The sequence below is a fragment of the Oryctolagus cuniculus genome, chromosome 12 (genome assembly GCF_051225735.1).
Source record: "Oryctolagus cuniculus isolate XC-2025 breed Fujian yellow rabbit chromosome 12, ASM5122573v1, whole genome shotgun sequence".
Taxonomy (NCBI): domain Eukaryota; kingdom Metazoa; phylum Chordata; class Mammalia; order Lagomorpha; family Leporidae; genus Oryctolagus; species Oryctolagus cuniculus.
In genome coordinates, this window is record NC_142878.1 from 94,333,275 (window position 1) to 94,353,801 (window position 20,527).

A 20,527-nucleotide genomic window follows, 5' to 3' on the forward strand; every position below is an offset into this window, starting at 1 on the left:
AAAGAATCATATATATACATGTGTGTATGCAAAATGTACAAGGCATATCTGAAAGTGTATCCTTATTCATTTACTTTTATTTGAAACACACACATGCACAGAGAGAGAGAGAGAGAGGGAAAGAGAGAGAAAGAGCGAGGGAGAGATAAAGAAAGAGAAAGAGAGAAGGAGAGAGAGAGAGAGAAATAGACAAGAAGCATAGAAATCCCATAATCTTCTTTACTCCACAAATGCCTAAACAATGAAGGCTGTGTCAGGCTGAGTATCTTCAGGTGATGACAGAGACTCACCTGCAGTCTTCTAACATCTGTATTAGCAGGAAGCTGGAATTAGGAGCAGATTCATGACATAAACACACACTATCTATATGGAATTCAGGTGATGACAGAGGTATATTTTCTAAAATTTTATTGATTTGTTTTCATTTTGATTCAAATGGAGAGAGAGAAGAGGGAGAGTGGGAATATTTCATTTTCCAATTAATTCCCCCAAAAATCACTTCATCCAAAAATATACCAGGATACTGAAATTTAATTTGGTCACCCATTTGGCAGGGAGGGAGTCAAATATTTTAGCCATCAACTACTGCCTCTCAGGACACATATTCACAGGAAATGGAGAAAAAGGAGAGTAGTGAAACTTGAAATCAAGCAGTCTGATAGGGTATGTGGGTATTCAAAATGGCAACTTAAGTTAGTGACAAGCACTCACCATCTTAGTAACCAGGAAATTATTCATGTTCTATGTCTCCTTTATTTATGTACTTGATTTTGAGTCTGGTTCACTTGCATGTCCTAACTACTGATTGTATTCCCCTACTGACTCCTAAGCCTGTCATCCCATCTGAGGAGAGATAAAAGCTCAGCACTGAGCTAATGCATTCTTCAAGATGTTTGCCAAATTAATAATTCTCAATTTTTAAACTGAAAGCAGTAGTTATTATTTATATTCTATTTTATAAATATCAAGAAAATAGATTTACTGTAATTCAAAAACAATTCTAAGAATACAAGGATATATATATGATTACTTCCATTTTTAGAGAGTATATTCAGATATAAAATAAATATTTCAAAACAAAACAGCAAAAGTACTAGGATTTTAAACCAGATGACTTTAAAAATGAGAAAGTGGGAGGAGTTCAGGAAAAAAACCATTTTGATGTATTGGCCAAGGCTAGCTCATAGTAATACCTTATACATGTAAATGAGGAAATGAATAACGAGGTTTTCATTTTAGATGTGTTCAGCATAAATTCACATTGGATAGCTACAAATAAGTATTCAATGGGGAATAGCAGCTATGTTCTGAAACCTGTGGGAGAGGCTACCATGGGAAGGAAGCAGGAATGTCATATCCAAGAGGGTCAAATCTGTAAACAAGATGTTGTGAATGGGAGAGTGTATGGAATACTTGGATGTGTAATACTGAGAAGAAAGTAGAATTATATTAGCAAGAAACTGGTTTGGAAGCAAAGCAGAAAGAACTTGAACCAGCCTAAATATGGAGTGTCCACATTGTAGGCAGTGGTATAACGCATTATACCACAGTGCTGTCCCCACTATTGTCTTTCTTAGCTTACTTTACTCCCTTTGTGTCTTTCTACCTGCCAAATACATAATTTACTTCATTGCATAAAAAATTCAAGTACAGGGGCCAGCACTGAGGCTCACTTGGTTAATCCTCCACCTGCAGCACTGGCATCCCATATGGGCACTGGGTTCTAATCCCAGTTGCTCCTCTTCCAGTCCAGCTCTCTGCTCTGGCCCAGGAGGGCAGTGGAGGGTTGCCCAAGTGCTTTGGCCCCTGCACCTGCATGGGAGACCAGGAGGAAGTACCTGGCCCCTGGCTTCAGATGAGCGCAGCGTCGGCCGTGGCAGCCACTTGGGGAGTGAACCAAGGGAAGGAAGACCTTTCTCTCTGTCTCTCTCTCACTCTCTAACTCTGTCAAATAAACAATAAAACAAGACAAAACAAATTCAACTACAGAAAACACTTTCAATAGTATAAAGCGATAGTGAAGAAAGGAATGATTTGCCTTAAGATATTTTTTTGGAAAGGCAGCAATGCAACATGAATCTATAGACAGGCTGGGAGAATTGTATGGAGAGCTCTTTAAGGACTTGCCATGGGAGCTGGCATTGGGAAATAACAGGTTTAGCTACCACCCGCAAGGCTGGCATCTCATATGGATGGAGCTTTCAGTCCTAGCAACTCCACTTACAATCCAAGCTTTAGAAAATGTGCCAGGGAAAGCATTGGGAGATGGGCCATTGCATTGGGTGGGAGACCCAGATGAATCTCTTGCCTCCTGGCTTTAATATTGCTAAACTTTGGCCATTGTGACTCTTAGGGGAGTGAACCACCAGATGTAAGATTCTCAGATTCATTCTACCCTTCTTTTATTTTTGTAACTCTGTCCCCTTCAAAATAAAGCAATAAATCCTAAAAAAAACCACCTAACTGCTGCAGATTCTGTTTCCTACACATTCCTATTCCTGCCCATGAATTCCATTCAACCTCCAAGAAACTACTAGGAACCACACTATTCAAGAAATTCACCCACAAAAAAATAATATTCAGTCATTTGTTTTCTTAACACTAGGTAACTTTTTCCTAGTTTTTTTTTTTATTTTTAAAAATATTTATTTATGTGAAAGTGAGAGTTACACAGAGTGAGGAGAGATAGAGAGAGAGAGAGAGAGAGAGAGAGAGAGAGAGAGAGAAAGGTCTTCCATCCATTGGTTCGCTTCCCAATTGGCCACAATGGCTGGAGCTGTGCCAATCCCAAGCCAAGAGCCAGGAGATTCTTCCAGGTCTCCCACGCAGGTGCTGGGGCCCTAGAACTTGGGCCATACTCTACTGATTTCCCAGCACAAAGTAGAGAACTGGATCAGAAGTGGAACAGCCAAGGCTGGTGCCACGACTCAATAGGCTAATCCTCTGCCTGTGGCGCTGGCACTCTGGGTTCTAGTCCCAGTCAGGGTGCCAGATTCTGTTTAGCTCTCTGCTGTGGCTGGAGAGTGCAATGGAGGACAGCCCATGTCCTTGGGCCCTGCACCTGCATGGGAAACCAGGAGAGGCACCTGGCTCCTGGCTTTGGAGCAGCCGTTCTCACTGTCTAACTCTGCCTGTCAAACAAACAAATAAACAAACAAACAAAAAAAGAAGTGGAACAGCCAGGTCTCAAACAGGCACCCATTTGAGATGCCAGCACTTCAGGCCAGGGCATTAACCCACTGTGCCACAGTGCTGGTCCCAATTTTTTACTAGTTCAGTATATATTACTATGTTGGTACTAAACCACTTCTACTATATCATCGATAAGACCAATAAATACAAATTCAGACTTTATATTTTACAATAATTTAGGAAATTCTATGTTCCAATTTGAATAACATGATAAGCATGTTACTGTTATAGCATCACAGAGATTGGAAACAAATTTGATATCAGGTTTGATATTTCTAATGCTTTATAATCATGACAATTTTATGTTGTCAAATATTTATTTCATGATTTTAATAAAATACACTCATAAAGCTGCTATATCACAATATAATGCAAACAAAAATAAACAACTTACTGGTGTGTGTTCATTTTCTTTGGCCTTGGAAACATGTAGTGGGCATTAGGACTGTACCTGGATGAGAAGAAAAATGGAAATGTGAGAGAACCTGTATGATTTGCTCCTATACTCATAACAATATCATGAATACAAAATACCAAATTCATTAGCTGTAGAAAAAAAGTCAGCTTCCCTCAGTAGTAACAGTGCTTTACACATGACAAGGGCCAAGGAAGACCTCCTTCAAAGAGCACCAACAATTATACTGATTGGCAGTGATAAGGCACAAGTAATCCTTATCTTAAAAGAAACATGTACTTGCTACTTAATTTGTTTAAAATGCTACTGCCAAGAAGCAATTGGTTATTTTAAGAATGCTTATGAGTCAAGTTGCAAAATACCACAGAAAGAAACAAATGCTGTCACTAAACTAAAATCTACCCTATAGAAAAATGCTTGGGTGATGTTAACTATTGTTCTATTACTACAAATATACTTCATGGTACTTCATATTGTTAGTTTCACTAGAATATATTTTCATTTTATACACTGCTGTTCTATAGAATATATTATTCTTGCAACCAGGGTATTTTTGTCCACAGCTGTGTAGAAAAATGAATATAATACACATTTATTATACTATATCTTTATAGTAATTATTGCAAAAGACACCTCCCAGTTTCCAAATATTCATGTAGTTCTTCCCTAAAATGCTTCTTGGCATTCAGTGAATATAACACCAGCATGATTTGAAAAGTTATATTATGAAGAAGCCTCAGAACTTCCTGTTGGAGATACAGGACCCAGGCAAAATTTCATAGCAAACCATCAGACTTGGGAATGTTAAATGTTGTGATGCAAGTTAGTCTGCTGCTTGGGAAATACCATATCTAATACCAACATGCCCAGTTGCGTGATTGATATTCTGCATATTCAAGGAAGCATCCTGGTAAGATGTCTATGAGGCAGTAGTTGGTGTGTAAGCACTTGGGTTCCTACAACCCACACATTAATAAAGGATGGAGTACTGTACCTGAACATATATGTTAATTTCTTCTGATTTAACTTTGCATGCAATTAAATTCTCCCCTACTCATCAAGGTTATTAACATTTGATGTTGAACAAATCCACAGATACGTGTAAGCTCTCCTCCATTAGAAAACAATAATAGGGATCAGGGGCAAGATTGCAGAGTAGGGAGGGAGCTTGCTGCTCTATTCTTGGGGAAGATAGTTTTTAAAAAATGGAAAGAGTGCAGATTCAGGCAAGAGTTTTGGATAAAAAAGCAGAGGAAACTCTACACATTGGAGGGACAAAGTGGACCTACATGGAGGGATTCACAACTCAGAACTCCAGCAGCCAAGAGCCTCCACATCAGAGAGGAGAGTGTGGTGAGACCAGACTGCATAAGCCAAATCCATGGGTGAAAAAGCTGCAGGAAGAGCCTAGAGAGAATCTGACTTGGAGCCAATTGGGGGATAATGTACCTGCCAAACTAGAGGAGAAAAAAAAGAGGGGGCATATTTTCTCTGTCCATAGCACCCTGCAACTGCAACATGTAAGAAAGTGATATAGAACAAGTGCCATTTTGACACATATGACAGCTGTGCTACCTTGTGTCAGCATCTTGAAAGCAGCCAAGCAGAGAATCCTGATCTGGTGGGGAGAGCTGCTTGAGACTGTGTGAGGCTTCTGTGCTAGGACTGTGTAAATACTGAGGTTGTGTGGGAGCACTCAGGGTGTCACTGGGACTTTGAGTAGTCACTGTGGGAGGCTCCACACAATCAGCATTCCCTGGTTACCAGGCAAGGGTCATTGCTGGAGAATCCAAACTTATACTGAAAATGGCACAGATCCTTTGTGTGGTCCTTGTGGCAGTGCCAACAAATAATATACCCTCCGGGGCTAGCACCCAGGCACTGGTCTCATTTGAGGAGAGGAGCTCAGATGAATCTACACCAACAGACAAGAAGAAACCTCCCCTCTAATAAAAAAAGAGATTTAAGATGCCAAAATTGGTGTGTCACTTCAGACACACCCTTCACTCTGAAGCAATGAACAGAGCTCCCTGGCTACAATCACCACATGCCTTTAGGTATTTCCTGAAAGCAGACAATCTGATAATGAACACAGACATTGTCCACAGATAAAAGCTCTCACAGCAAAAAACAAACAAAAACAACGAGTATCTCCACAAATATTAAATAACAAATGCACCAAACAAGAATAAGGAAGACAAAATGATGCCCCCCCCAAAGAACACAATACCACAATAATAGACTGTGAAGATGATGAGATTAAAAAATATCCGGATATAGAATTCAAAATATTGATCACAGGATTGCCTAAAAGTAATCAGTAGAAAATACATGAACTAATAAAATCTACACATGACATGAAAGAAATTTTCTCCCATGAAATGGAGAACTTAAGGAGAAATCAAAATGAAATCTTGGAAATGAAGAAGTCAATAGAGCAAATTAGAAAATGCAGTGGAAAGCCTTAACAAAAGAATCTGTGAATCAAAAGAAAGAATATCTGACTTAGAAGACAAAAAAAGGAAAGAGATCAAACATAAGAAGAAATTAGAATTTAAAACACACTGTTGGTAAATTTTAGATACTCTCAAATGACCCAACATAAAAGTTCTAGGAATTTCTGAAGTTTTGGAAAGATGGGATGGATTACAAGGCCTTTTCAGTGAAATAATAACAGAAAACTTCCCTAATTTGGAGAAATAAAGGGACATTTAAGTACTAGGAGCACATAGAACTCCTAAAATATATGACCAGAAACTGTATTCAACATGATAGATTATAATCAAACTTTCCACAGTAAAACATAAAGAAAAGATTCTAAAATCTTCACAAGAAAAACACTAGATTTATTTCAGGGATCTCCAGTTAGACTCAGAGTGGACTTCTCATCAGAAATCCTACAGGCTAGGAGGGTATATCACTATTATAAATGCATATGCACCTAATAACAGGGCACCTGACTATTTAACACAAATGTTAAAGGAACAAAAGGGAGACATAGATTCAAACATAATAGTAATGGGTGACTTCAATACCCCACATTCAGGAATGGACAGATCCACCAGACAGAAATTCAGCAAGGAAACAGCAGAGGTAATCAACACTATAGACCAAATGGATCTAATAGATATCTACAGAAATTTTCATCTTACAGTTCCAGAATACATATTATTCTCAGGAGTGTATGGAACTTTTTCTAGGATTGACCACATACTAGGCCATAAAACAAACATCAGCAAATTATAAAAAAAAAATCAAAATCATACTACACTTATTCTCACATCACAGTGGAATGATGCTGGAAATCAGCAACTTAATCTCTGAAACATAAGCAAACATTGGAGACTGAACAATATGCTCCTGAATAAACAGTGGGTCATAGAAGAAATTAAAATTGAAATTAAACTTTCCTCTTAACACTGCTTTTGCTGTATCCCATAAGTTTTGGTATGTTGTGCTGTTATTCTCATTTACTTCCAGAAAAAAATTTGATTTCTCTTTTAATTTCTTCTATGACCCATTGTTCATTCAGGAGCATGTTGTTCAATCTCCATGTGTTTGTGTATGCTCAAGGGATTTCTGAGTTGCTAATTTCCACTGTGGTCTGAGAAGCTGCATGGTATGATTCTAATTCTTTTGAATTTGCTGAGACTTGCTTTATGACCTAGTATGTGGTCAATCCTAGAGAAGGTTCCATGTACCTCTGAGAAGAATGTAAAATCTTTAGCTGTAGGATTGAAAGTTCTGTAGATATCTGTTAGATCCATTTGGGCCATAGTGTCATTTAAATCTACTGTATCCTTGTTGATCTTCTGTCCTGTTGATCTGTCTATTTCTGAGAGTGGAGTATTGAAGTCCCCCAGTACTATTGTATTGGGGTCTAAGTCTCCCTTTAAGTCCCTTAACAAATCTTGTAGATAAACTGGTGCCCAGTAGTTAGGTGCATATACATTGATAATTGTTATATCTTCCTGTTGAATTGATCCCTTAATCATCATACAGTGTCCCTCTTTGTCTCTCTTAACAGTTTTTGTGGTAAAGTTTATGGTGTCTGATATTAAGATGGCTACGCCCGCTCTTTTTTCACTTCTGTTGGCATGGTATATCTTTTTCCAGCCTTTCACTTTCAGTCTGTATGCATCTTTGTTGGAAAGCTGTGTTTCTTGTAAGCAGCAAATAGATGTGTTTAATTAAAAAATTTCTGGAAACAAATGAAGCAAGAACAAAATATGAAAACTTATGGTGTACAGCAAAAGCAATGTTAAGAGGAAAGTTTGTAACAATTGGTGCCTATATCAAGAAACTGGAAATACACCAAATAAATGAGCTATCAATGTATCTCAAGGATCTAGAAAATGAGCAAACCAAACCCAAAACTAATAGGAGAAAAGAAATATGAAAATTAGAGAGGAAATTTAAAAAATGAATCCAAAAAACAATATAAAATGTCAGCAAAATAAAGAGCTGTGGCCGGCACCGTGGCTCAATAGGCTAATCCTCAGCCTTGCAGTGCCAGCACACCAGGTTCTAGTCCCGGTCGGGGTGCTGGATACTGTCCCAATTACCCCTCTTCCAGGCCAGCTCTCTGCTGTGGCGAGGGAGTGCAGTGGAGGATGGCCCAAGTGCTTGGGCCCTGCACCCCATGGGAGACCAAGATAAGCACCTGGCTCCTGCCTTTGGATCAGCGCAGTGCGCCAGCTGCAGCACGCTGGCCATGGCGGCCATTGGAGGGCAAACCAACGGCAAAGGAAGACCTTTCTTTCTGTCTCTCTCTCTCACTGTCCACTCTACCTGTAACAAAAAAGAGTTGATTTTTTAAAACATAAAATTGACACATAATTGGGCAACTAACCAAAAAAAAAGATGCAAATTAATAAAACTAGAGATGAAAAAGGAAATGTAACAAAAGACATCATAAAGTGAATAACAAGAAATTAATACAAAGAGCTGCATGTCAGCAAACATAAATGAAATGGACTGGTTCCTGGAAACAAACAACCTAGCTACATTGAGCAATGAATATATAGAAAACCTAGACAGACAAATTTCCAAGGTGAAAATTGAATCAGTAATAAAGACCCTCTCAATAAAGAAGATCTGAAGTCCCGATGGCTTCACTGCTGAATTTTAACAGAAATTTAAAGAGAACTAATATCAATTCTTCTCAAGTTATTCAAAACAATTGAAAGAGAGGGAATTTTCACAAAATCTTTCCATGAAGCCAGCATCACCTTAATTTCTACACACGGAAAAAGACACAATAGAGAAAGAGAACTACACACCAATTTCCCTAAATCAAATAGATGCAAAAATCCTTAATAAAATTCTAGTCAATGGAATCCAACAACACATCTAAAGATCATTCACCCAGACCAAGTGGAATTTATCCTTGGTATGCATGGATGGTTCAATATTTGCAAATCAATCAATGTGATACATCACATTAACAAATTTAAGAACAAAAACCAAATGATTATCTCTATATGCAGAGAAAGCATTTGATAAAATACAACACCCTTTCATGATGAAAACTGAGCAAATTGAGTATAGAGGAAAAACTCTTGACACAATCAAGGAAATTTATGACAAAAATATAGTCAGCATCCCATTGAATGAGGAAAAGTTAGAAGCATTCCCACTAAGATCTGGAACTAGACAAGGATGCCCACGCTCAACATTGCTATTCAGTATAATCCTGGAAGATTTAACCAGAGACATTAGCCAGAAAAAGAAATCAAGGGACACAAATTGGTAAAGAGAAAGTCAAACTATCTCTATTTGCAGATGACATCTCTATTTGCAGATGGATCCAAAAGACTCCTCCAAGAGATTATGTGAACTCATGGAAGAGTTTGGTAATGCAGGAGGATATACAACCAATACACAGACATTAAAACAGCCTTTGTATACACAGATTGTATACACAATGGCATGTTTAAGGAAGAAATTCTCAGATGATTCCCATTCACAATAACATGGAGTAAATTTAACCAACAATGCCAAAGATCTTTATGATGTGAATTATAAAACATTAAAAATAAAATAGAAGATAAAAATGGAAAAAAATCCATGTTCATGAATTATAAGAAGTAATATCATCAAAATGTCCATTATTCTAAAAGCAATTTACAAATTCAATGTGATACCAATCAAAATAGCAAAGACATTCTTCTAAGATCTAGAAAAATGATGAAGAAACACAGGAGACCTTGCATAGCTAAAGCAATATTATAGAGCAAAAACAAAGTCAGAGGCATCACAATACAAGGTCTCAAGACATGCTTCAAGGCAGTTATAATAAAAGCAGCCTAGTAATGGTGAAAAAAAGATGGATAGACAAAATGAACAAACAAACCAAAAAAAACCACCAGAAGTTAATCCAAGCATCTTCAACCAACTTATATTCAACCAAAGAGCATAAACACATCCCTGGAGTAAGGACAGTCTCTTCAGCAAGTGATGCTGGGAAAACTAGATTTCCACATGCAAAAATATGAAGCAAAACCCCTACTTTACACCATACACAAAAATCCATTCAAAATGATCAAAGACATAAATCTATGAGCTGATAACACCATATTATTAAAGAACATTGGGAAAAGTCAGCAAGATAATTGGCTCAGGCAAAGAGTCCTTAGAAAAGAAACCAGGAGCACTGGCAATCAAAGCCATAATTAACAATGGGATTACACTCAGAAAGTGAAGAGACAACTTATAGAATGGGAGAAATTATTTGTAAACTATGCAGCTGATGAAAGATTTATAACCAGGATATATAAAGAGATCAAGAAACTCCACAACAATGAAAGAAACAACCCAGTGAAAAATGGGCCAAGCATTTAAATAGATATTTTTCAAAATAGGAAATACAGATGGCCAAGAGACAAATAAAAAAATATCTGGAATCACTAGCCATCAAGGAAATGCAAATTAAAACCACAGTGATGTGGCTGGCACTGTGGTGCAGTGGGTTAAATCCCTGGCCTGAAGTGCAGGCATCCCATGTGGGTGCCAGTTCTAGTCCCAGCTGCTCCTCTTCCTATACAGCTCTCTGCTATGGCCTGGGAAAAAATAGAATATGGCCTAAGTCCTTGGGAACCTGCACCCATGTGGGAGACCATGAAGAAGTTCCTGGCTTCGGATCAGCACTGCTCTAGGCATAGCAGCCATCTGGGAAGTGAACCATCAGGTGGAAGACCTCTATCTCTCTCTCTAACTCTCTCTGTAACTCTTTCAAATAAATTCAATAAATCTTTAAAAAACACAGTGAGGTTTCACCTCATTCCATTTAGAATTGCTTTCATACATAAATCAACAAGCAGCAAATGCTGATGTGAATGTGAGGCAAAAGGTACCCCAACCCATTGCTGGTGGGAATGTAAACTTGTAAAGCCACTATGAAAGACTGTTTGGAGATACCTCAGAAATCTGAATATAGACCTACCATAGGACCTAGCCATTTCACTCCTGGAAATTTACCGAACGGAAATGAAATCAGCAAATGAAAAATGTTATCTGTACCTCAATGTTTATTAAAGCTGCATTCACAATAGCTAAGACATGGAATTGACGTAAATGCCCTTCAACTAAAGACTGGATAAGGAAATTATGGGATATATACTCTATTGTATACTACACAATGGACAAAAACAATGAAATCCATTCATTTGCAACAAAATGAATGAATCTGGAAAACATACTGAGTGGAATAAGACAGTCCCAATATACTAATACCATATTTTTCCTTGATCTGTGATAACTAACAGAGCACCTAAAAGAAAATGCGTAAAACTGAGATTGACACTTTGAGAAGCAATGACTTGAACAGCTTTGGTCTTGACTGTTGAGAGAGAGTTTTTTTTTTTCTATGCATCATACTATTTGTTGAACTCTTTCTTAACGTTGAGTTAATCATGTGCTTTTTTATTTAATAAATGTGAATTTACAAAGTGCAACTTTTGTATTGTTGTGGCTTCCCCCCAAACTTCCCTCCCTCCTGTGACCCTCCCCTCTCCCACTTCCTCTCCCATCCTGCTCTTCATCGAGTTTCACTTTCAATTACCTTCATATAGAGAAATCAACTTAGTATATACTAAGCAAGGATTTCAACAGACTGCCTTCACACAATCGCACAAAGTAGAGGGTATTGTTCAACTAGTAATGTTGTCTTTAATTTTCATAGTAAAACACATTAAGGACAGAGATCCTACATGGGGGGCTTGTACCCAGTGACTCCCATTGTTGATTTAATAACTGGCACTCTTATTTATGATGTCAGCAATCACCTGAGGATCTTGCCATGAGCTGTCTAGGCTATGGGAGCCCCTTGAGTTCACCAACTCTGAACTTGTTTAGTCAAGGCTATATCACAGTGGAGGTTTATAAAGTCAATTGAAAATAGATCTCATTAAGCATAATGTTTGGAATAACACAGGAAGGAGGAATTTTGTAACTGTGAAGCTCTATTGTCCAGTATACTTTCCTACAGATTACTTCTAAGGGTACAGTTTAAAATCTTGGTATGGGACCTCAAATCCCATCAAACTGGATAGTAAAAAATGTCATCTTAATTGTTAAAGTGAACATATTAAGTGTTAAATTGATAATATAGATAGGATTACATGTTAAATGGATCATATAAATAATATGAAATGTCTGGTAATAATAAACAGAATTAAAAAGGAGAGAATATTCCAACATGGGAAGCAGTACACAGAGCAGACACATAGAATGAGAATCACATTAAATAACATTCTGTCCTCAGAATCAGCCCATAAGGCATTCTGGTCAGGTTAAAGTCACATGAGAGAAATTCAAGCATCAAAAGCCAAGACAATGTGGTAAAAAATTCTCTACATGAAGGATCTCTGTGAGAGAGACCCCAGTGGAAAGAAGTGGCCATAAAAGAAGGATGTACTTTTGTCTGACAGGTGAAGAGTACTTCAACTTTGCTTGTGGACTTGTCTAGATACTGATACAGATTTTGGATACAACTATAGCCTTTGTAGCTTCTATAACGTAGACAGCTCATGACAAGAGTTTTGGGTGATCACTGATATCATACATAAGAGTGGTATTTGCTAAATTAACAACAGGAGTCACTGTGCACATACTCTCCATAAAGGACTTCTGTCTGCAATGAATTGTATTATGAGAATTAACTGTAAAACTAGTTCTCGGTTTGTGTGTGTGTTTGTCTGTGCTTGTTCGTATGTGTAAATTGTTGAAATCTACTTTGTAAAAGTTGGTCTTCTATGTATAAAGTTCAATAAAATGTATCTTAAAGGATAATGGAACTTGGAATGAGCAAGGGAGGAGGAGTGGGGTGAGAGTGGAGGAGGGAGGGCAGCATAGTGAGAAGAATCACTATATTCCTAAAGTTGTACTGATGAGATTTGTACTCATTAAATAAAATGTTTCTTTGAGATACAAAAAGAAACAAGAAGAGTGATTTGTATGTTTCCTGAGTAATCGCTTCACTCGCAAGACAAAATGCTTGATGCAAAAGAATTCATCTTCAACCACACACTAATGAAGTGGAACTCTAGTGGTTAAATATTAGGGTTTCAAACTCATATTTGAAGGCATGTGTTAAAAATAGATGAATTCTTATTTCAGCTCAATTCAGAATAGCTAGAACCTGGAATCAACCCAAATGCCCATCAACAGCAGACTGGATAAAGAAATTATGGGGCATGTACTCCATAGAATACTATACAGCAGTAAAAAACAATGAACTGTTGTGATTTGCAACAAAATGGAGGAATCTGGAAAACATCATGTTCAGTGAATTAAGCAAGTCCCAAAGGGACAAATATCATATGTTCTCCCTGATTGGTGACAACTAACCGAGCACCAAAAGGGAAACATGGTGAAGTGAAATGGATACTATAAGAAACAGTGACTTGATAAGCCCTTGTCCTTACTGTTGATCTATAAGTTAAAACTTTATCACTTTTAGTATTTTTTTGTTCTACTTAAAACTATTGGTTGAACTCTGTAATTGACACACAATTATTCTTAGGTATTTAAATTCAACTGAAAAGTAATCTCTGTTAAATGTAAGAGTGGGAATAAGAGAGGTAGGAGATGTACAAATTGGGACATCCTCAATTGGATTTGCCTCAAATGGTGGAGTTAGAAACATTCCACAGGATTCCAATTCAATCCCATCAAGGTGACATGTACGAATGCCATCTCACTAGTCCAAGTAATCAACTTCAGTTTAAAATTGATCATACTGATAGGCCTACGAGTCAAAGGGATCACAGAAACAAGACTAGAGTCTGCTAATAATAACAGATAGAATTAAAAAGGGAGAGAACGATCCAACATGAGAAGCGGGATACACAGCAGAATCATAGAAAGGCAGATGTCCTAAACAGCACCCTGGCCTCAGAATTAGCCCTTAAGGCATTCAGACCTGGCTGAAGAGCCCATGAGAGTATTTCAGGCATGGAAAGCCAAGACACTCTGGCAAAAAAAAAAAAAAAAAAACCCTAAAGGAAAGATCTCTGTGAGTGAGATCCCAGTGGAAAGAACGGGGCCATCAAAGAAGGAGGTACCTTTCTCTGAAGGGAGGAGAGAACTTCCACTTTGACTATGACCTTGTTGACATAAGATCGAAGTCAGTGAACTCAAAATGCTTCCATAGCCTTGGTAACTCATGACTAGAGCCTAGGGAGATTACTGATGCCTTACACAAGAGTGTCCATTTGTTAAGTTAACAACAGGAGTCACTGTGTACTTACTCCTCATGTAGATCTCTGTCCTTTATGTGTTGTTCAATGTGAATTAATGCTATAATTAGTACTCAAACAGTATTTTACACTTAATTGGTCTGTGTGGGTGCAAATTGTTGAAATCTTTACTTAATATAGACTAAATTGATCTGTACATAAAGATAATTGAAAATGAATCTTGATGTGAATGGAATGGGAGAGGCAGCAGGAGATGGGAGGGTTGTGGGTGGGTGGGAATTTATTGGGGGGGGAGCCATTGTGATCCATAAACTGTACTTTAGAAATTTATATTTACTAAATAAAAGTTAAAAATGGATAAATTCAAATGTGGGAACAGGTTTTATGATGATTATTATTTGCTTTCCCTTCTGATAATTATACTGTATTTCTAAACACACATCTGCTTGTTATAGATACATGTATAAATATGGAAAACATGATGCTGTTCTACTTTAAGATACTTAAACAAGAAGCTAATATTCCTATGGCAACTTATATCTAATCCATCAAAAGATATTTGCTGTGACCTAATCAAATAATTAGTGTGTTATTCATGGGTAATATTCCAGAATTCAGAAAACTACTATAGTACATTTACCAGAATAAAATAATGAGTCTTACTGTGGGTGCATTTAAATTCATTGCACAAAACAAAAGTTCCAGTCTCTGGGAATTAATTCAAAACTCTTGAAATTCATTTCTCTATACATTCATTTGATGATCTATCAAATCTTTATTTATAGGTCTGAGAGTCAGATCTTAACTTTCTCTGTTCGCTAGTTTCTTCTATAACTCATGCAAGATATCAACACAAGAATTACATAGAGCCTCTACTGCCACTGTTGTTCTTGTCTAACAGGGAATGGCCATGGCTAATGTGAACTTCAGTGGGAGTAAGACAGTGTACTGGTTTTAGGCCCACAGCCTCTCCCTGGTTTCCTTTATTGCACAGATATGATTTTCCCTGTTCAAATTCCTGTGTTTTTTCTATACTGCCATTGTCATAAGTGATATTCTACAAATGTGGGAACCTTAAACTTGAGCTTCCAAGCCTAGGTTCCCTCATCTCAGAGCTCAGAAACTAGTACATGATGAAAAAATAGGTCCCAATTTCATATTGCTTGAGATAAAAATGAAATTTCAGGGATGAATGAGCTAGCTCAGCACCATGGACTTTGTGAGTTTATATGTCCTTTTCCTGGAATTGCTCTCTTTGTTCATCACACACCTCTGCCAATAGGAGTTGTTCCTTCTGGGAATGGACATATAGTTTCCAAGGGATACTCCAAAATGAGAAAAATTGTGAACATCATACTCACCAAAAAATTGGCTAATCATAAGCCACTCCTTTGTCTGACTCTTGAGTCAATAAGGAAGCTATAGTGATTAATTTGTCCTGAGTACAGAAGATTATATAGTCCAAGTGGTATAAATAAAGGGAGTGATGAGCAAAGAGTGAGTCTAGCTAATTAAAATAACCTCAAGGATTATTAACTGAATTCAGCCTTTTCTTTTTAAATATTTAATTATTTGAAAGGCAGAGAAATGAAAGACAAAAAAAGAGACACAGACACATGAAGCATCTTTTTCTTGGCTCACTTCCCAAGATGCTAAAATAAACAGGTTTTGGCGAGGACAGAGCCAGGAGCAAATAATTTTATTTACATCTGCTATATGGGCACATTCCAAAGCATTTGGGTCATGTTCCATTGCCTTCCCAGGTTCATTAATAGAATATACACAAAGTAACACTACAACATAGGAGGCCAGCATTGCAAGCAGTGGCCAATCCCATTGCAAAATAATGTGTGCCACAAACACTAGTCATTTCAGATCCATCATTAAAAATATTTAGTCATATACCTCTGTTGCCTCATCATGTATTTTTCTATTAATTCAGTTTTTTTGTTTTTTATTTTATTGTTTAAAAAGACAAACAATATACACCTTGAAGTTTTAGACATAACCATTTGATAAGAAGAGGAAATCAAAGGGATACAAATTAAAAAGTGGGAATTCAGATTATTCCTATTTGAAAATGACATGGTTCTCAACGTAGGGAAGCCAAAAGAGTCCACTAGTAGATGATTAGAACGCATAAAAAAAACTTTGTTAAAGTAGCAGAATATAATATTAACACACAAAAGTCAATAGCCTTTCTATACACAGACATTGCCATGGCCAAACATCTAAACAGAAAGATTTCCAATCAACAACCTAAGTATCCATCTCAAGAGTCCTAGAAAACAAGAATAAGCCAAATACAAGATGAAATGAATAGCATAGGTCATAAATGGAATGTTAACATTAAAGATAAGCAAAATAAAGATTTTATTTTTAATAGAAGAAACAATCCTTTCGCTAGGTTTTAAAAACTAGGTTCAAGTAAATAAAATCAAAGAAGGGGAAACTACAATGCATATCACAGATATAATAGGCATCACTAATTTATATTAACAAAGATAAATGAAAAAATGTAAAAAATTGTTTATCTGTGGATACATATAACCTACCAAAACTGATCCAAGTAGATATAACATATCTGAGAATCCAGGTCTCCCATGGGGTTGCGGCTTTGGGTGATGATCATTGTGAATGTTGTTCTTTAGCCACAGCCAACATGCTCTCCATGCAGGATGTTGGTCATAGAGGAAGCCACCTGCTAGCAGGAGGTAGGAAGTACACAGTGACCTTACTTTCTGCTTGCTGTCGCTGCCAATCTACAAATGCCCTTTAGAAGAAGCCTATTGGCAAGCCAGTGGTGGTTACAAGATAGCAGAATAGGGAGGGAGCTTATTTCTCTAGCCCAGGGGAAAATAGTTTTAAAAAGGTGGTAGTCTTGGGGAAGAGTTATGAAAAAAAGGCAGAGGAAACTCTACTACTTGGAGGGCATGGGCACCCATGGCTCAGGACTCCAATATCCAAGAGCCTATGCACCATCGCTGCAAAGTGAGGTGAAACAAGATGGCAGAAGCCTGAGACTCTGGTGAAAAAGCAGAAGGAAGACCCTAGAGGAAGTGAGGTTTGAAGCTACGTGAGGGAAAGTGCACCAGCCTAACTAGAGGAGAGAAAAAAAAGAGGGTATGAACACATTTCTCTCTGATCACCTTACAAAGCCATACAAGCCAATAGAGCAGGCCAATTTGGACATACATAACAGCTGCACCAGCTCATTTCTGTGCCTGGCAATCAGCCGACTGGAGATTCCTGACTCCAGTGGGGAGAAATAACAGGAGGTTAGAAGCTTGTGAATGTGTGAAGCTTCAGAACCAGGACTGTGGAAAAAATGAGTGTGTGTGTGGAAGAACTCATGGTGTGGATGAGACTTTGAGCAGTCTCAGTGGGACACCACAAGCTCCAGAAGTCCTGGACACCTGGTGAGAGACATTGCTGAAAATCTTAACTTATACTGAGGATTGCACAGATCCTTTGTGTGGTCCTTGGGACAGAGCAGAGGAATATTATATCCACTTTGGCTAGTGCTCAGGCACTGGACTCCATCAAGGAGAAGAGCTCGGCTGAGCAGAAATAATTCCCTTCTGATTAAAAAAGAGAGTGAAGATTTACCATGTCAAACCGGAGAGTATCAACTTAGGCATGCCCTTAACTCTAGAGAACTGAACAGAGCTCTCTGGCTACATCCACTACAAGCCTCTAGACATTCACTGAAAGCAGACATTCCACTTATCTATAGAGTCATAGTACAATGATAAAAGCTGCCAAAGTGGGGGGGGGGAGAAGAAACCAACGAGTACCTCCACAAATGCTGAACAAGAAATGCAACAACCCAAGAGACAAGAATAAGGAAGACAACATCATGCTCCCAAGAAAACAGAACACTTGAATACAAGATTATGAAGATGATGAGACAGAAGAAATGCAAGAAATAGAATTCCAAATATTGATGATAAGATTGTACAGAAGTAATCAAAAGCAAAAGCATGGACTATAAAAGTAATCCATGGAGAACATGAAAGAAAATCTCTCATGAAATTAAAATCCTTTTTTTATTTTTTATTTAGTAAATATAAATTACCAAAGTACAGATAATGGATTACATAGGCTTCCCCCCATAATTTCCCACCCACTCACACCCCTCCCATCTCCCGCTCCCTCTCCCATTCCATTCACATCAAGATTCATTTTCTTTTTTTTTTTTTTTTTTTTTTTTGACAGGCAGAGTGGACAGTGAGAGAGAGAGAGACAGAGAGAAAGGTCTTCCTTTGCCGTTGGTTCACCCTCCAATGGCCGCCGCGGCCGGCGCGCTGCGGCCGGCGCACCGCGCTGATCCGATGGCAGGAGCCAGGAGCCAGGTGCTTTTCCTGGTCTCCCATGGGGTGCAGGGCCCAAGCACCTGGGCCATCCTCCACTGCACTCCCTGGCCACAGCAGAAGGCTGGCCTGGAAGAGGGGCAACCGGGACAGAATCCGGCGCCCCGACCGGGACTAGAACCCGGTGTGCCGGCGCCGCTAGGCGGAGGATTAGCCTAGTGAGCCGCGGCGCCGGCCAAGATTCATTTTCAATTATCTTTATATACAGAAGATCGATTCAGTATATATTAAGTAAAGATTTCATCAGTTTACACCCACACAGAAACACAAAGTGTAAAAATACAGTTTCAGTACTAGCTATAGCATTACTTCACATTGGACAACACACTAAGGACAGATCCCACATGAGAAGTAAGTACACAGTGACTCCTGTTGTTGACTTAACAATTTGACACTCTTGTTTATGGCGTCAGTAATCTCCCTAGGCTCTAGTCATGAGTTACCAAGGCTATGGAAGCATTTTGGGTTCACCGACTTCGATCTTATTCTGACAGGGTCATAGTCAAAGTGGAAGTTCTCTCCTCACTTCAGAGAAAGGTACCTCCTTCTTTGATGGCCCCAATCTTTCCACTGGGATCTCACTCGAGCAGATCTTTCATTTCGGTCTTCTTTTTTTCCCAGAGTGTCTTGGCTTTCCATGCCTAAAATACTCTCATGGGCTCTTCAGCCAGGTCCGAATGCCTTAAGGGTTGATTTTGAGGCCAGAGTGCTGTTTAGGACATCTGCCATTCTATGCATCTGCTGTGTATCCCGCTTCTCATGTTGGATCGTTCTCTCCCTTTTTGATTCTGTCAGCTAGTATTAGCAGACACTACTCTTGTTTATGTGATCCCTTTGATTCTTAGTCCTTTCACTATGATCAATTGTGAACTGAAGTTGATCATTTGGACTAGTGAGATGGCATTGGTACATGCCACCTTGATGGGATTGTATTGGAATCCCGTGGCATGTTTCTAACTCCACCATTTGGGGCAAATCCGATTGAGCATGTCCCAAATTGTACATCTCCTCCCTCTCTTATTCCCACTCTTATATTTAACAGAGATCACTTTTCAGTTAAAATTTAAACACCTAAGAATAGTTGTGTGTTAATTACAGAGTTCAACCAGTAGTACTAGAACAAAAAAATACTAAAATGGATAAAGTATTACATTGTACATCAACAGGACAACAGCTGATCAAGTCACTGTTTCTCTGAGTGTCCATTTCACTTCAAGAGGTTTCCCCTTTGCTGCTCAGTTAGTTGTCGCCGATCAGGGAGAACATATGGTATTAGTCCCTTTGGGCCTGGCTTAATTCACTCAGCATAATATTTTCCAGATTCCTCCGTTTTGTTGCAAATGACTGGATTTCATTGTTTTTGACTGCTGTATAGTATTCAATAGAGTACATGACCCTTAATTTCTTTATCCAGTCTACTCTTGATGGGCATTTGGGTTGGTTCCAGGTCTTGGCTATTGTGAATTGAGCTGCAATAAACATTAAGGTGCAGACAGCTTTTTTGTTTGCCTATTTACTTTATAAGGAGGAATAAAAATGAAATTAAAAAACTCAATAGAACACGAAATCGAGATATTGAAGAGAAAACAAAATGAAAATGAAGAATTCAACAGAACAAATAAAAAATGCATTTGAGAACCTTAAAATCCAAATCAGGCAGAAGAGAGAATATCAGACTTAGAAGACAGAGCACAGAAAAGTATACAGTCTAGCTAAAGTCTGCAAGAGAAAATTAGAAATCTAAAACATATTGTTGAGAACCTATAGGGTACAATATATAAAAAACAAGATCTTGTGTTCTACTAGTTTCTGAAGTTATGGAGAGGGAGAAAGTGTTAGAAGGCCTT

At 38.2% G+C, this 20,527-nt stretch overlaps 1 long non-coding RNA gene across 1 annotated transcript in view; it reads right to left on the minus strand.

Annotated features, from left to right (window-relative positions):
• Window positions 1–226: 226 nt before the first annotated feature.
• Window positions 227–20,527, minus strand: part of LOC149123170 (uncharacterized) — a 41,896-nt gene continuing 21,595 nt past the window's right edge. The window contains exons 2-3 of the long non-coding RNA XR_016218574.1: window positions 3,587–3,643; window positions 227–323 (exon numbers count right to left, since the gene is read on the minus strand). This is a non-coding gene — a long non-coding RNA (uncharacterized LOC149123170). The remainder of the gene's footprint in view (window positions 324–3,586; window positions 3,644–20,527) is intronic.